The 14,814-nt window shown below is 32.8% G+C and overlaps 1 non-coding gene across 1 annotated transcript; it reads left to right on the forward strand.

Annotated features, from left to right (window-relative positions):
* The first annotated feature begins 1,919 nt into the window (after positions 1 to 1,919).
* On the forward strand, positions 1,920 to 2,023 carry LOC127900158 (small nucleolar RNA R71). Its single transcript, XR_008052176.1, has one exon. It is a non-coding gene; the product is annotated as a small nucleolar RNA R71 (small nucleolar RNA).
* Positions 2,024 to 14,814: the final 12,791 nt, after the last annotated feature.

The raw sequence follows: 14,814 nt of genomic DNA on the forward strand, positions 1-14,814 counted from the left end.
GTTTGAGCTCGAGTTTCGGTGGTGATTCTGATGATGGGATGAGTTTTTTCTCTGATGGTGCTAGTTGTTCAACTTTTGACTTCCATTTATTAGTGTTCATGGATGGTGCTGAGTCAAGTAGGGCGTTGACCTCATCGACCGATCTGTCAATATCAAAATCCAAACCAAAGTGAGTTAAACATGTTTGTAAAGGATCATCATTAAGGTTTGAAAGAAAAGTATTATCAACTATTATTTCTATTAAATCCACATCAATAATTCCATCATCTGCATTATGAGGTTGTTTGGCAATGTTGAAGATGTTCAGTTCCATAGTCATGTTGCCGAAGGACAATTGCATATTTCTAGTTCTGCATTGAATGTGAGCATCCGCGGTTACCAAGAAAGGTCGGCCGAGGATAATGGGGATGTGCTTCCTTGAATCCTGGATTGGTTGAGTGTCAATTACAATGAAATCAACAGGAAAATAAAACTTGTCTATCTGGATAAGCACGTCCTCCACAATACTACGAGGTATTTTTGTGGACCGATCTGCAAGCTGCAGCACTACTGGAGTTGGGTGTAATTCTCCCAGTCCAAGTTTCACGAATACAGAGTAAGGCAACAGATTTACACTAGCTCCTAAATCCAACAAAGCATTCTCAATTGTGTGGTTCCCTATGCTACATGAGATAGTGGGGGAGCCTGGGTCTTTGCATTTTAGAGGAATTTTATGTTGGAGGATAGAACTAACATTTTCTGTTAAAAATACCTTCTTTTGAACATGAATGTTTCTCTTTTTAGTACAAAGGTCTTTAAGAAACTTGGCATAAGATGGAACTTGCTTTATAGCATCAAGTAAAGGAATGTTAACACTTACCTGTTTGAAGATTTCAAGAATCTCACCTGTGGATTTTCCCTTCTTTCCTTTAGTTAACCTCTAAGGAAATGGAGCTTTAGAAACATATTCTTGTGGGTTGGTTTCTTGTTTCTCCTCCAGTGATGAGTCCTCAACACTCATAGGTACAATTTGATTTTCTTTTATCACCAGCATCTCCACTTTGTTGTCGACTTGTTTTCCTTTTCGCAAGGTCATGACTGCTTTGACCTCTCCATACTGCTGTGGTGAACTGGTACTTGCTTCATGCACTCCTTTAGGATTAGGCACCGGTTGACTTGGAAATTTACCTTTTTCAACAGTCATTGCCAAGGTCTGAACTGAAGAAACAAGTTGTCCCACCATCTTCTCGAGGCTTGAAACTGATTGAGCTTGTGAGTTAAAGCCTGCTCTCAACTCATTTCGTAGTCCATCAATGGTGCGGTTTTGTTGCTCAATCGTGGAGTGAGTAACATTCTTGAAATTTTGGAATGCATCCTCCCATGGTCTGGGTTGAGAGTAGTTCTGGTTCTAATTGTATGGTCTAAATGGTGGCTGAGAGGCTTGAGGAACTTGAGGAATTTGTTGCATTGGTGGAGCTGGAGCTGCTGGTCCATTCTGTTGGAATCCTTGAGACCATGAAAAATTGGGATGGTCTCTCCATCCAGGATTATATGTGTTGGAGTATGGGTTGTAATTTGATGGTTTTCTCATTACACCTATGGCATTGGCTTGATCTGGATATGAGTTAGGGTCATGTGGCTCTATTGATTTAGCAGTCGATAACGATGTTATTTGTTGAGAGAGACCTTCAATTATTGCTTTGACTTCTTTAATTTCTGAACTGGATTCGCCAATGTGAACCTCATTCAATCTTTTAATTCTTCTAGTATTCCTGAGTGATCGACTCCGTTGTTGGGAATTATCCGCTTGTCGCTGGAAGAATTCCCAAATTTCTGATGCACTTTTTGACATTAGCTCTCCTCCACTTGTTGCCATGAGCCATTCTTGCACATTCGGCAATAATCCCTCCAAAAAGTATTGGCATTGGTGCCATTTCTCATACCCATGATGTGGACACTTCAAGAGTAGCCCATTGAATCGCTCCCATGTTTCGAAAAACTGCTCGTCCTCTCTCTGGGTAAACTCTGAGATTTTCCTGCGAATAGCGTTGATTTTATGCATTGGGAAATATTTATTTAGAAATTTTGTTACCATTTGTTCCCATGATGTGATGCTATTGGTAGGTAAAGTATTTAACCATGAACGAGCTCTATCTTTTAAAGAAAATGGGAATAATCTGAGTTTAACATCATCATCTGAAAAATTTTCATATTTAAATGTTTGACAAATGGCATGAAAATCATTCAAATGATTATATGAGTCATCATTTTCTAGGCCATAAAATGTGGGGAGACAATTTAGCACACTAGGTTTTAGTTCAAAACTCCTAGCAGCTACATTTGGGTATCTTATACATGATGTGCTCAAATTTGCTAAAGGACTGAAATAATCCTTAAATGGCCTCTCATGTGGTGCTTGTAAATCCATTTTATTTTTAACGTGTTTGTGTGTGCGAAGAGTTTTTTCTAATTCAAGGTCTATAGGTTCAAGATTAGGAAATAATGACCTACGACCATGCATGCAAGGAACACAAAAATAAATGGGAACAAAACAAATAAAAATAAAGAAAAATGAGAAATTACGATCCTAACCTTATTACGCTGTTATAACCTTTCTATAAAAATACACAAAAACAAATACGTGAAATAAATTAACTAAAAATAAATTAATAAGATAAACAAAAAAAATTACAAAGACAAATAAATTGAAAATTAAATTACAGAATTTTAAAGAAGAGAAGAAGAAAAGAAATACTAACCTTTAAATATAGATTCACTTTTCTTTTTCTTTTTTTTTATAATAAAAATACAAGAAAATAATTTAAAAGAAATTATTTACAAAAATTAATTATATGAATTAAAATTACTTACCTCCCCGGCAACGGCGCCAAAAACTTGTTGTGCAAATTTTAATGAACTCGCGAGCGCACGAATCTATTGTAGTAAAGATCAATAGTGACGAGTGTCGATCCCACAAGGAGGTGGATTTTAATTGTGTGTAGAATTAATTTTGTAAATGAGTGATTGGATTTTTGGTAGAAATGATTTGGAATATGCTAAAACTTAAATTAAAATGGCGAGAATAAATTCTAAAATTGGAATTGAAATGGCGAGAATAAATTGAAGAAAATTCTATTGAAATGACGTACTTGGGTATCTGGATCCGTATCAACATGCATCATGGGCTAAATATTCCTTATTAATGCCAATTAAATCATGAGGGGGGAATCCACACCTCATGAACCACGCTCTAATCAATATGGTGCTAAGGACTTATCGTGCCAAATAATAATAACCTTATACTAGAGAGCCGGTGTAACCAATACGGTATCTAGACAAGATTATTATTATTTGTCGACGAGAAGTCAAAACATCCACAAAAACTAGAGGGAAAGAGAAAATCAATTTACTAAATTAAGTCCATGACACATGTTGAGACTTCAACTTCAACCCAAACGTGAAAGAAAATTAGCTACTCATAATTGAACTAGGGGCAAAATGGAAATTTATTAAAATACATAGAAAATACAAGATGAAGAAGAAATTACAGAAAATGAATCCCAAAAATGGATTCAGAGATATCAAATTAGGGGGGAGAGGCCCCCTTTTTATAGATACATGGAGTAAATCATGGCCATCAGATTAAAAACAGTTTGGACGCTCAGGATTGCGCCACGTCATCAATCAACAGTACACGGTTTGACCACGTGGATGAACAGTAATATGGTTTGACCCGGGTTGAACAGTGACGCGATTTGGTTGAAAATAATCCTATGTGATGCATGTACCGTACGGGAGATTTTTCGTCCACTGATATGCTGCCATGTCACCATCAACAATACATAAGAATTTTAGCCCAACAGGATCGTGACACCTCATCAGTCAATGCCACATTATCGGTCAATGCCACGTCATCGATCCGTCTATGTGAACAGTGTCATGAACAGTAATGTAGACAGTACCGTACACGTGAATAGTACCGTACATGTGAATAGTGCCATTTTTCCTTTTATGCTCCTCCTAAGGTTTTCGACCGTCCTGAGTTCAAAAGTGATGTCCGTTTTGCCGTCTGATCTCTCATTTATTGTGAAATGACCATAATGCCCCTAAAATACATAAAATACTTAATTAAAATTGCAAGAAGCTTAAATACATAAAAGTAAGGGTTGTTAGTAAAACTTGAAATGTAAAATGATGATTTTCTCCTTTATAAATATACATTTTCTAACACTCAACAGAGTGGATAAACAAATTATAGCTCAATGATGATTCAACAAATGATGATTTACGAAATGAAAGCTCAATATATGTTATATCATCTTGTTTTTCCTTGTATTGATTCTTACAATGAAGTTTGAATTGAGTTTTTATAGTTAAAACCTGAAAACTAGCCGTTATAGGTAAATTCCCGCACCCAAGTGGTTAGCCGCTTGATTATCCTGCTAGCCACTTAAGAACAGTGATATTACCGTTATTTTTGAATTTTCTACAGTAACACTGTTCACTGAAATTACACTTTGGCCTAAAACTTTCTATAATTATATTATGGCCCAAAACGTCATAACACTTTGTAAATAGATCCAATTTCAGAATTTCCTAATAATAGTTGTCTTTCCAAAAATTTTTAAAATTATGATATGGCCCCAAAGATATTATTCTTTTGCAAAAAGGTCATTTTCAACATAATACCCATATTTTTTAAAGTTCTCAAAATCTTTCACTTTAGTCCAAAATATTCATAAATTATAGTATAGCCCAAAACATTTCAAATGTTTGTAAAAATGTCCAACTTCGAAATTCAATAATAATACTTATTAAAATCAAAGATTTCAAAACTTTGCATTTAAGTCCAAATTACTCAAAACCACAAGGTACTTTATCTTATAAAAATAAAACCTTTTAGTTTATAAAAAGTAATTAATTAAATTAATCTCTTGAGCTTCTCAAATGCTAAATCATGCGTCAATTATCGCACTAATTTGTCCGTTGAGCTCTAAACTTTATTCTTGATTTTGCCGTTGTCCGTTGAGTGTCTTGAACTTGATTTCACTTGCATAAATATTACTCTTAAAAAACTAGTGAAAATGTGAAATACAATATCTATTAATCACTTAATACATATGTTTGTTATCATCAAAATTACATTATGTGTAGCCCTTTAGGCTAACATTCATCACTCCATTCTTATAATTAATCAAAGCATTAGCAATGGCCAAAAAGAGCCGAACTAATATAATAAGAATTTGCTTGTATTCATCAACAATTAGTTCAGTTTCCAAAACAAAAAAATCCATAAGATATATGAATTTATCGACGTGACTAATACATCCTCAATTATCCCTCTTAGTACTTTAATCGACCTATAAACAAGTAAAAGAATGGTAGAGGCTGGTTTTAACTCACCAAAATTATGTTGTCAATACATTGAGTATGGAAGCAAATTGAAAATAGCACTAAGATCAAGTAAAGCACGTTCAATTTTATAGTCCCCAATAATGCAATAGATAGTTGGACAACCAGGAGCCTTGCATTTAATAAAGCTTACATGTTTTATTAGAAAAACTTTCTTTTGTACCTTAAGTTTCCTTTTAACAATATATAGATCTTTCAAAAATTTAGCATAAGATGGTGTATGTTTAATGATATTTAGAGATGACCTTTTTCTGTTTGAAAACTTTATAAATCTTACGATTGTTCTTTGATTTCCCTGGCTTGATCAGGGCTTGAGAGAATAAGGGTACAAAGGGCAGTTGGTTATTTCTTCCTTGGGTAAAGGTTCGTCAACCTCTTCTTTACTCTCTGAAATTGACTCCTTACCTAATATAACCGATTTGACTTAGCTAATGTTTTGGCTTTCTATACTACACATTTAAGGGTGTTGTTTAACTATTAGGATTTGGTTATCACTGAGAAGAAACACTTACTTTTTTCATTAATGATAAGAGCAAATATAAGTTTAGAGATACTGTCTGTTAAGTTTTTCAAAGTTTTCTTAGTTTAGTTATTAATGGACTATTGATTTAATAAAAGAATGCAATGTATTTTCAAGAGTTTTCTTAATGGCAGGATATAAGGTGGGTAACTTTAAGAGTTTTTAAAATTCTAATATGTATCAGGAGGTGGTTGTGAAGTTTGTGCATAATTGTCATTTCTTCAACTAAAATTTAGGTAGTTCCTTTAATCAGAGTTGTAGGTTAATTAGTATGGATTAAGATTCAACCTTTTTGAAATTGTCTGCAGCATTTACTTGTTCTTGCAAACTTTCTTTCAAAATCAGCAAGGTCAAACAATCTTGAGTAGAATGGTCAATAGAACTACAAAACATGACATGGAATATCTTAAATAGATTTAACATAATCAACTTTTTAACTCTAATGCTTCGACTTTTCTAGCCAAAGATGCAAATTTGGCTTGAAGGTCATAATATTCCCGAAGGGTATATACGCCTTCATCAGATAGAGATGATTGGAGTTTACTTAATGACTCATAAGGACCAACCGTGTCTTAGTGTTGTGCACTCTCTATTATATAGTCAAGATAATATAATGTAACTTTAGGAATTTTGACTCTACACTCACCATTACACATTATTTCAACAACATGTCTACTTTGCAAAGTTAGTATCTTATAGAAATATGATATTAACCTCTATATTTCAAAACCATGGTGTGGACAAATGTCAAGTAACTCCTTTTACCTATTCCAACATTGGTAAAGGGTCTTTCTTGGCTTTTTAGTGAAAGTGGTGATTCGTCTTTTGAAAGAATTTGTTTTGTGGGGTATAGAATTTTTTTAAAAAAAAATTGCATTTGCATGTCATCTCAAGTTTTGATGGATCCTGACCTAAGATTTCGTAAAAATATTTTAGCTTTTTCCTTTAGTAAGAAAGGAGAAAACTTAACTCTAATTAAGTTCATGCTACATTTTTTATCGGTACAACTAACAATGCTTTAGCTTTTTCCTTTAGTAAGAAAGGCAAAAAACTTAAGTCTAATTAATTTCATACAACATTTTTTATCAGTACAACTATCACTCACTTCCACAAATTCTCTCAAGTGCAGGTATGGAATTTCAAACTCAAAATTGTGAAAAGTAGGAAAATTTTAAATGATACTAGGTTTGAAATTAAAATGTGATGCATCAAGATGAAAAATTATACATTAAGGTGCTCCTATTCTAGTAGGATACATGTATTCTCTAAATGTCCCAGGCTAGTTATAATGATGTTGAAGTGCTTGGTTAGTTGAAAAGTTGTCAGCATCAATATCGGCTACATCTAAGGAAGGTGAAGATGATTTCCTATTTATTTTGCCATTATTTTTGTTGAACCAGTGTCTCATACAATATTGATGATGTATGTGTATCCTTGCTAGATTAAGTTATAAAGATGATACACAAACAAACGAGGAATGCGTTATATGAAAATTACAAGAATAAAAAATAATGCAAAATCAAAAATTAAATATACAAGTAATATAAATGTACACAACAAGAATTAAAGAAAAAATAATAATAAACAAATGCAACATGAAAATGAAAAAAATGGAACCAAAAATATGAAATTAGAAAGTGAGAAGAAGGAAAGGAATACTTACCTCGAGATGTGGACATCTTATTATTATTATTTTTTAACAAATTTTAAAAGTTCTTACGATGGAGTGAGGCGTAGCGGAAGCAGAATTGATAGAAGGGAAATTATCATTTGTATACCCTTAGTTTACTTCATTATAAAAAATACTACAACACTTTGAGGGTGTATCAATCGTCCATTCTAAGTTGACAAAATGTATCAGCTGACCACCAAACCGTTAGTTGTCGTTTAACTATGATGACGTCAGAAGGGAAATTTGGTCTTTTCATATGATACAAGTGATAATTTAAGAGTATACAAGTGATAAAAAGAGAATTTAAGGGTATACAAGTGATAATTTTCAAGGGTAAAATCGTCACTTCACTGTAACTCCATTAACTTTCAAACGACAACTAACGGTTTGGTGGTCGGCTGATACATTTTGTCAACTAAGGGTGGACGATTGATACACCCTCAAACTGTTATAGTATTTTTTATAACAGAGCAAATATAGGGTATATGAATGATAATTTCGCTTGATAGAATAAGGAAATAGGTTGTTTACAATTAAAGCAAATTGGAAAGAAGAGCAATCTATGGAACAAAAATGAAAACTTTTCATTTCTGTTTAATCATCTTCTTAACTAAACCACTGACTTAATTTTACTTAAATATCATTGTCATACTGGACTAAGCTGACACGATTAGGTTATGCTTAAATCGAAGCGTGATTAGATCTCGTTCTAACCTAAACAACTCAATGAGATTTTTAATAGGGAAATTATCCATTGATCACCTGTTTTTTCTAGCTTTTTAAAAAATACACATATCTTTATTTTTTTGGCTGAGTTCCACTTGAATTTATATTTTCTTACACTCATCCACTTCCGTTATTAAGATGTTCAGAGAATTAACGGTAAATTGATTGGATGACTTTTTTGTCCTTAAATAAAGAATTACAAATTTACCCAAAATAAATGGAAAAAAAGGAAAATCAAAAGTCACGGCTGGCCTGAGCCTAATCCCAAACTCAATTTAAAAATTGAAGAAGTCGTGGCTGTCAGGTTGTAGATCAATGACCTTGATGATGGACAACCGATCTTCAAGGCTTGAACTGCTGTTGGCACGGTCGTCGATTCAAATCAAGTTACTGGTGCAGAGAAAGTGAAGGAGATTATTGGTGAGAGGGGGGTTATATAGTGGAGAAAGGAAATGGGGATCTTGTGGGATTGGGGAAGCTAGTGGTGGCTTGGCGCAGCTACGACGGAACCATGGTCGATACGTGGTCCTGTGGGGTAATATTGTTTATGTTGCTTGCATGTTACTTACCATTTGATGATAGCAATCTTCTGGCTATGTATAAGAAGATTAATCAAAGCGATTATCAGTTCCCGTCTTTTATGTCACAACCACCAAGTTCGCTTATGGATCATCTCCGTGATCCAAATCCGATGACAAGAATAAGCATAGAGAAGATTATGAAAATTTCTTGGTTCTCGAAATCATTGCAACAAAGAAAGACAGGGCAAGAAAGCAACATTTTTTAGTTAGGGGTAGCTGATAATAATAAATATATGCTTAAGGAGAAGATACTAAAGATAGTATCAACGAATGTGTTTAATATTATATCATTATCATCAGGCTTTGTCATGTCTTTTTGAGGTGAAGAAGAGGTTTACCACGAAGGAAAAAATAAAAAGAGGCTTAAATCAAAGCTTTTCGAGAGGTAAGAAGAAGCTAAAAATGATGTCATTTTTTATTGCTCAGGTCAAATGACAAATTTATCCCTATGACATTAGCAAGGTCTTAATAGCTTAATAACGGAATTGGATGAGTGCAAAAAAATATAATTTCAAGTGAAATTCAGTAAAAAAAAAATAAAGATATGTGTATTTTTGAAAAAGCTAAAAAAATAGATGGTCGGTGGATAATTTTCCTTTTTAATAACGCATTTAAGCGAGATTAAATGACGATCTAATCCAAATGACTCTACAAGAAAGATTTTGATAGATAATCCTAAGGGGAATTATAAAAGGGATAATTTTATTGAATAATTGAATCTGAGGTATCAAAACAATAAAAAGAGCTCTCTGTTTATAATAGAGTAAACCTAGTTCCCTAAGTTAACTTAAAAAGGAAAACTAAATCACAATTATAATGGAAACAAAAGATACTTCCCTAAGTCAATTAAATCTCCTACCTTAATTGACTTTAATAAAAATAGAAAGTCCTAAAATAATAAAATATCATAATTGACTCTAATTAAAATAGAAAGTCTTAAAATAATAAAATTCTAGAGTTTTAAAACAGCTAACCGCTTGGTTGCGGGAATTTGTCTATAACGGCTAGTTTTCGAGCTTTAACGATAAAAACTCAACTCCAACTTCATTTTAAGGACTAATGCAAGCATAACAACATCATATAACACATAGTGAGCTTACATTTCGCAAATCATCATTTATTGAACCATTATTGTGTTATTATTTGCATATCCACTTTTAAAGAGAGTTTTTGTTGTAATTTTCATTTCTTATCAAATTGTGTGTGTACAAGTGTGAGAAACACTTGGGTGAAGAGATTGGGGAGATAATCTCTTGATTGTAAAGGTTCATTGACACCTTGGAAGTCAATTGTAAGAACTTGAAGCCTTGGGAGGCTTGAATAGTGAAATCCTCGAGCTTGGTTGGCTTGGAGGCGTGGACGTAGGCAGGGATTGCCAAACCACGTAAAAATTCTTGTGTTTGTTTTCTCTTCCATTTCTCTTTTATTATTGTGCAATACTGAATTTATTGTTTTCAATTTCATTAAGGCATTAGATTAAATTGTTGCGCAAATTGTTTAGCATAATTTATAAAAACTCAATTCACCCCCCCTCTTGGGTTGCATAACTTGCATTTCATTTGGTATCAGAGCTTGATTCTCTTGTTAGGACTTAACCGTATGGAGTAAAAGATCCATGGCAACCCAAAATGACTCAACCTTTAGGGAAGGACAGTCCACAACTAGGCCATTGTTCTTTGACGGAAATGACTACCCGTATTGGAAAACTAGGATATGAATTTATTTACAAGCACTAGATTATGAAATTTGGGAAGTTGTATGTGATGGCTCATTTATGCCCTTAACTAAAAATGAAGTCGGGGAAGATATTTCAAAACCTTCACGGGAATAGAATGAATTAGAAAAGAGAAAAGCTTCTCTAAATTCCAAAGCTATGAATGCTTTATTTTGTACACTAGATAAGAAATAGCTTCATAAAGTGTCTAGTTATGAAAGTGCTAATGAAATTTGGCACAAACTCGAAGTGGTTTATGAAGGCACGAATCAAGTGAAAGAGTCTAAAATTAGTAGGTACACTCGACAATATGAATTGTTCCAAATGCAACAAAATGAGAGTGTGTATTCTATGTATACTAAATTTAGGGATATAGTGAACACTCTAAGACTTCTATGAAAGACCTTTTCAAATAGCGAGAAAGTTAAGAAAATCATTACGTCGCTACCTAAGGAATGGAGACAAAAAGGACTGCCATTGAGGAAGCCAAAGATTTAAATATCTTACCTATTGATGATTTAATTGGTTCTCTTATTTCTTATGAGGAAGATTTGGCAACCGAAAGAGGAAATGAAGAAAAGAAGAAAAGCATTGATCTCAAAGCCACAAAATATGAGAGTGATGGGGAAAGTGAGCCGGATGATGAGAAGTTGGCTATGCTAGCCAAGAGGTTCAGAAAATTTTTCAAGAAAACCGGTGAGCGAAGAAATTTAGAAATCTTAAGAGCCAAAAGGAGAAGAAAGAGGTAATCATATGCTATGAATGAAAAATGTCTGGCCATATAAGATCAGAATGCCCACTTCTCAACAAACTCAAAAAGAAAGCTATGGTTGCTACTTAGGATGATAGCGATGAAGATTTAAGTGATGAAGAAGAGTCGCAAGAAGTATCAAACCTAGCACATATGCCAATAGGAGATGATGATGATCTCAATGAGGTAAGTGATCCTACCTATGATGAATTGTATGATGCTTTTAAATAATTGCATAATGAGTTGATGAAAATTGGTAAAAAGAATGTATGTCTTAAAAAGAAAATGATAGAGCTCAAAAATGAAAATGAATCTCTAAGTGCAAAGATTACATGGCTAGAATTAAAGAATAAAACATTACATAATAAAGTTACATTATCAAATAAGAAACCTAACACTTCACATGAGCATTTAGAATCACACATAGATGACTTGAAAAATGAAAATGAAAGGCTTAAGAAGAAGAACAATGAGTTAAATGAGATTGTTTTAAAATTTAGAAATGGGCAAAAGATGTTGGATAACATTTTTAACTCTAAGAAATGTGTATTTGATAAAGGAAGACTTGGGTATAAACCTAACTTGAAGTAAAAGTATTATAAGAATTATTTTGTTAAAGCTACCTCCACAAGTGATCATAAGATTGTTTGTCATTATTGCAATAGAAATGGTCACATGAAGCTTAGATGTCCTGTCAAAAGAAATGCATATTATGGAGTAAAATGTATTTGAGTTCCAAAAAGGAACCATTGCTAACGCTCAAGGACCCAAAAAGGTTTGGGTACCTAAGACTTGAATTTTTTTTTTTTGAAGGGCTTGAAGAAGAAGAAAAATAAATGGTACTTGGATAGTGAGTGTTCGAGGCATATGACCGGAAACTATGCATGGTTTTCAAGTTTCACCAAAATCGAAAACGGTGGAGATGTTTCCTTTGGAGACAATTCAAAAGGAAAGATTCTCGGAATTGGTAATGTCGGTAAAGTGTCGTCAACCCTAATTGAAAATGTATGTTTGGTTGAAAATTTGAAACACAACTTGATTAGTATTAGTCAATTGTGTGACAAGGGTTATAAAGTTATTTTTGATAAATCAAGATGTGTTATCGAGAATACATGTAATGGGAAATTTTTGTTTATTGGAAATAAATGTTGTAATGTTTACACAATTGATATAGAGTGTGCATATACCCATGATAAATGTTTTTCGACATTGCATGATGATGGTTTGCTATGGCATAGAAGACTAAGACATGCAAGCATGGATTTGATTTCAAAAATTTCAAAAAATAATTTAGTTAAAGGTCTTCCAAATATTAGTTTTCAAAAAGATAGAATTTGTGAAGCTTGTCAATTTAGAAAACAAATCAAAACTTCTTTAAAAAATAAAAATCATATTTCTACTTTAAAACCACTTCAACTTCTTTATATAGATTTATTTAGACCTTCTAGATATGCTAGATTAAATGACAAATATTATGCATTTGTGATTGTGGATGATTATTCTAGATATACATGGGTATTGTTCTTAGCTAATAAGGATGATGCCTTTGAAGCATTTAGAGTTTTCTGTAAAAAGGTTCAAAATGAAAAAGGTTATTTTATTACGTGTATTAGAAGTGATCATGTTGGAGAGTTTGAAAAATCATGCATTTGAAAATTTTTGTAATGATTTTGACATTGAGTATCAATTTTCATCACCTAGGACTCCACAACAAAATGGAGTTGTTGAGAGAAAGAATAGGCCTATTCAAGAAATGACTAGAACTATGTTAAATGAGAATGCTTTACCAAAATATTTTTGGGCCGAAGCCGTTAACACCACTTGTTATGTTTTAAATCGGGTGTTAATTAGACCTCATCTCAATAAAACTCCCTAGAAGCTTTGGAAAGATAGAAAACCTAATATTAGTTATTTCAAAGTTTTTGGATGCAAATGTTTATTTTGAATATAAAAGAAAACCTTGGTAAATTTGATCCAAAATCCGATGTTGGCATCTTTCTTGGGTATTCAAATTCAAGTAAAGCTAATAAAGTTTATAACAAAAGAACCTTAGTTGTTGAAGAGTCTATGCATGTTACTTTTGATGAGTCTAACCCATCCTCTATGGAGAAAGGAGTTGTTAATGATGATGCAAATGGAGAGTTACAAGAAGAATCATCAAAAGATAAATAAGAGAACGCACCACAAGAAAATCAAGAGGATAAACATGAAGAACAACAAATATAGAGCAACAAGAAGGTATTTCTCAAACACTCCACAAGGAGTGGAGGTATATTTCCTCTCATCCTAAGTATTTAATTTTAGGTGATCCTTTAAAAGGTATTACAACTAGATCATCACTTAGAAACACATGTGAGCATGCTGCATTTATTTCTCAAATTTAACCAAAATCTTTTGTGGATGCGGAAAATGATGAGTCTTGGATTATGACAATGGAAGAGGAGTTAAATCAATTTGAGAGAAATAAATTGTGGGAATTGGTTCCTAAACCAGAACATCAATCCATTATAGGCACTAAATGGGTATTTAGAAATAAAATGAATGAATATGGTGTGGTTGTAAGAAATAAAGCTAGATTAGTGGCTCAAGGATACAACCAAGAAGAATGAATCGATTTTGATGAAACATTTGCACCTGTAGCTAGATTAGAATCCATTAGGATGTTGTTAGCATTTACATGTCATAAAGATTTCATTTTATTTCAAATGGATGTCAAGAGTGCTTTCTCAAAATGGTTATATTATGGAGGAAGTTTATGTGAAACAACCCCTTCGTTTCGAAATGAAAAATTTCAAAATCATGTTTATAAGTTATCAAAAGCATTGTATGGATTAAAACAAGCACCTACAGCATGGTATGATAGACTTAAAAATTTCTTATTGAATAACAGTTTTTCGATGGGAAAAGCGAATACTACTCTCTTTGTTATTATTCTTGAACAAATTCCGATCAAGTGTGATAATACTAGTGCTATAAATCTATCAAAGAATCTCATTCAACACTCGAGAACCAAGCATATAGAGATTAGACATCATTTCTTGAGAGATCATGTTCAAAAGGGTGATATTATTGCATTAGAATTTATCTCTACGGAAAAATAATTTGCCGATATTTTTACAAAACCTCTTTGCGAAGAACAATTTTCAAAAATTCGGTATGAACTTGAGATGATGAAATTTTCACATTAACATCCTTAATCATGTTATTGAAACTATTAAAATTGATTGATTAATAATTTTTTTTTTGTTTATGAAGTGTTTTAGCATGAGAAATGAGTGATATGTTAGTAATTTCAACCATAAAGTGTTATCATATCTCATAATTGTGATGTATATGCATGATGAACATGTTTTAAATTTGAGTTTTTATGATCTTTTGGATGTCAATTATATTGATTCATGCATTAAAATGGCTTTTGAAATGTTTCAGGATCACAAAATGGTCTTAGAATCGTTCAAA

Source organism: Citrus sinensis, chromosome 9, assembly GCF_022201045.2.
Source record: "Citrus sinensis cultivar Valencia sweet orange chromosome 9, DVS_A1.0, whole genome shotgun sequence".
In the NCBI taxonomy this organism is placed as follows: Eukaryota; Viridiplantae; Streptophyta; class Magnoliopsida; order Sapindales; family Rutaceae; genus Citrus; species Citrus sinensis.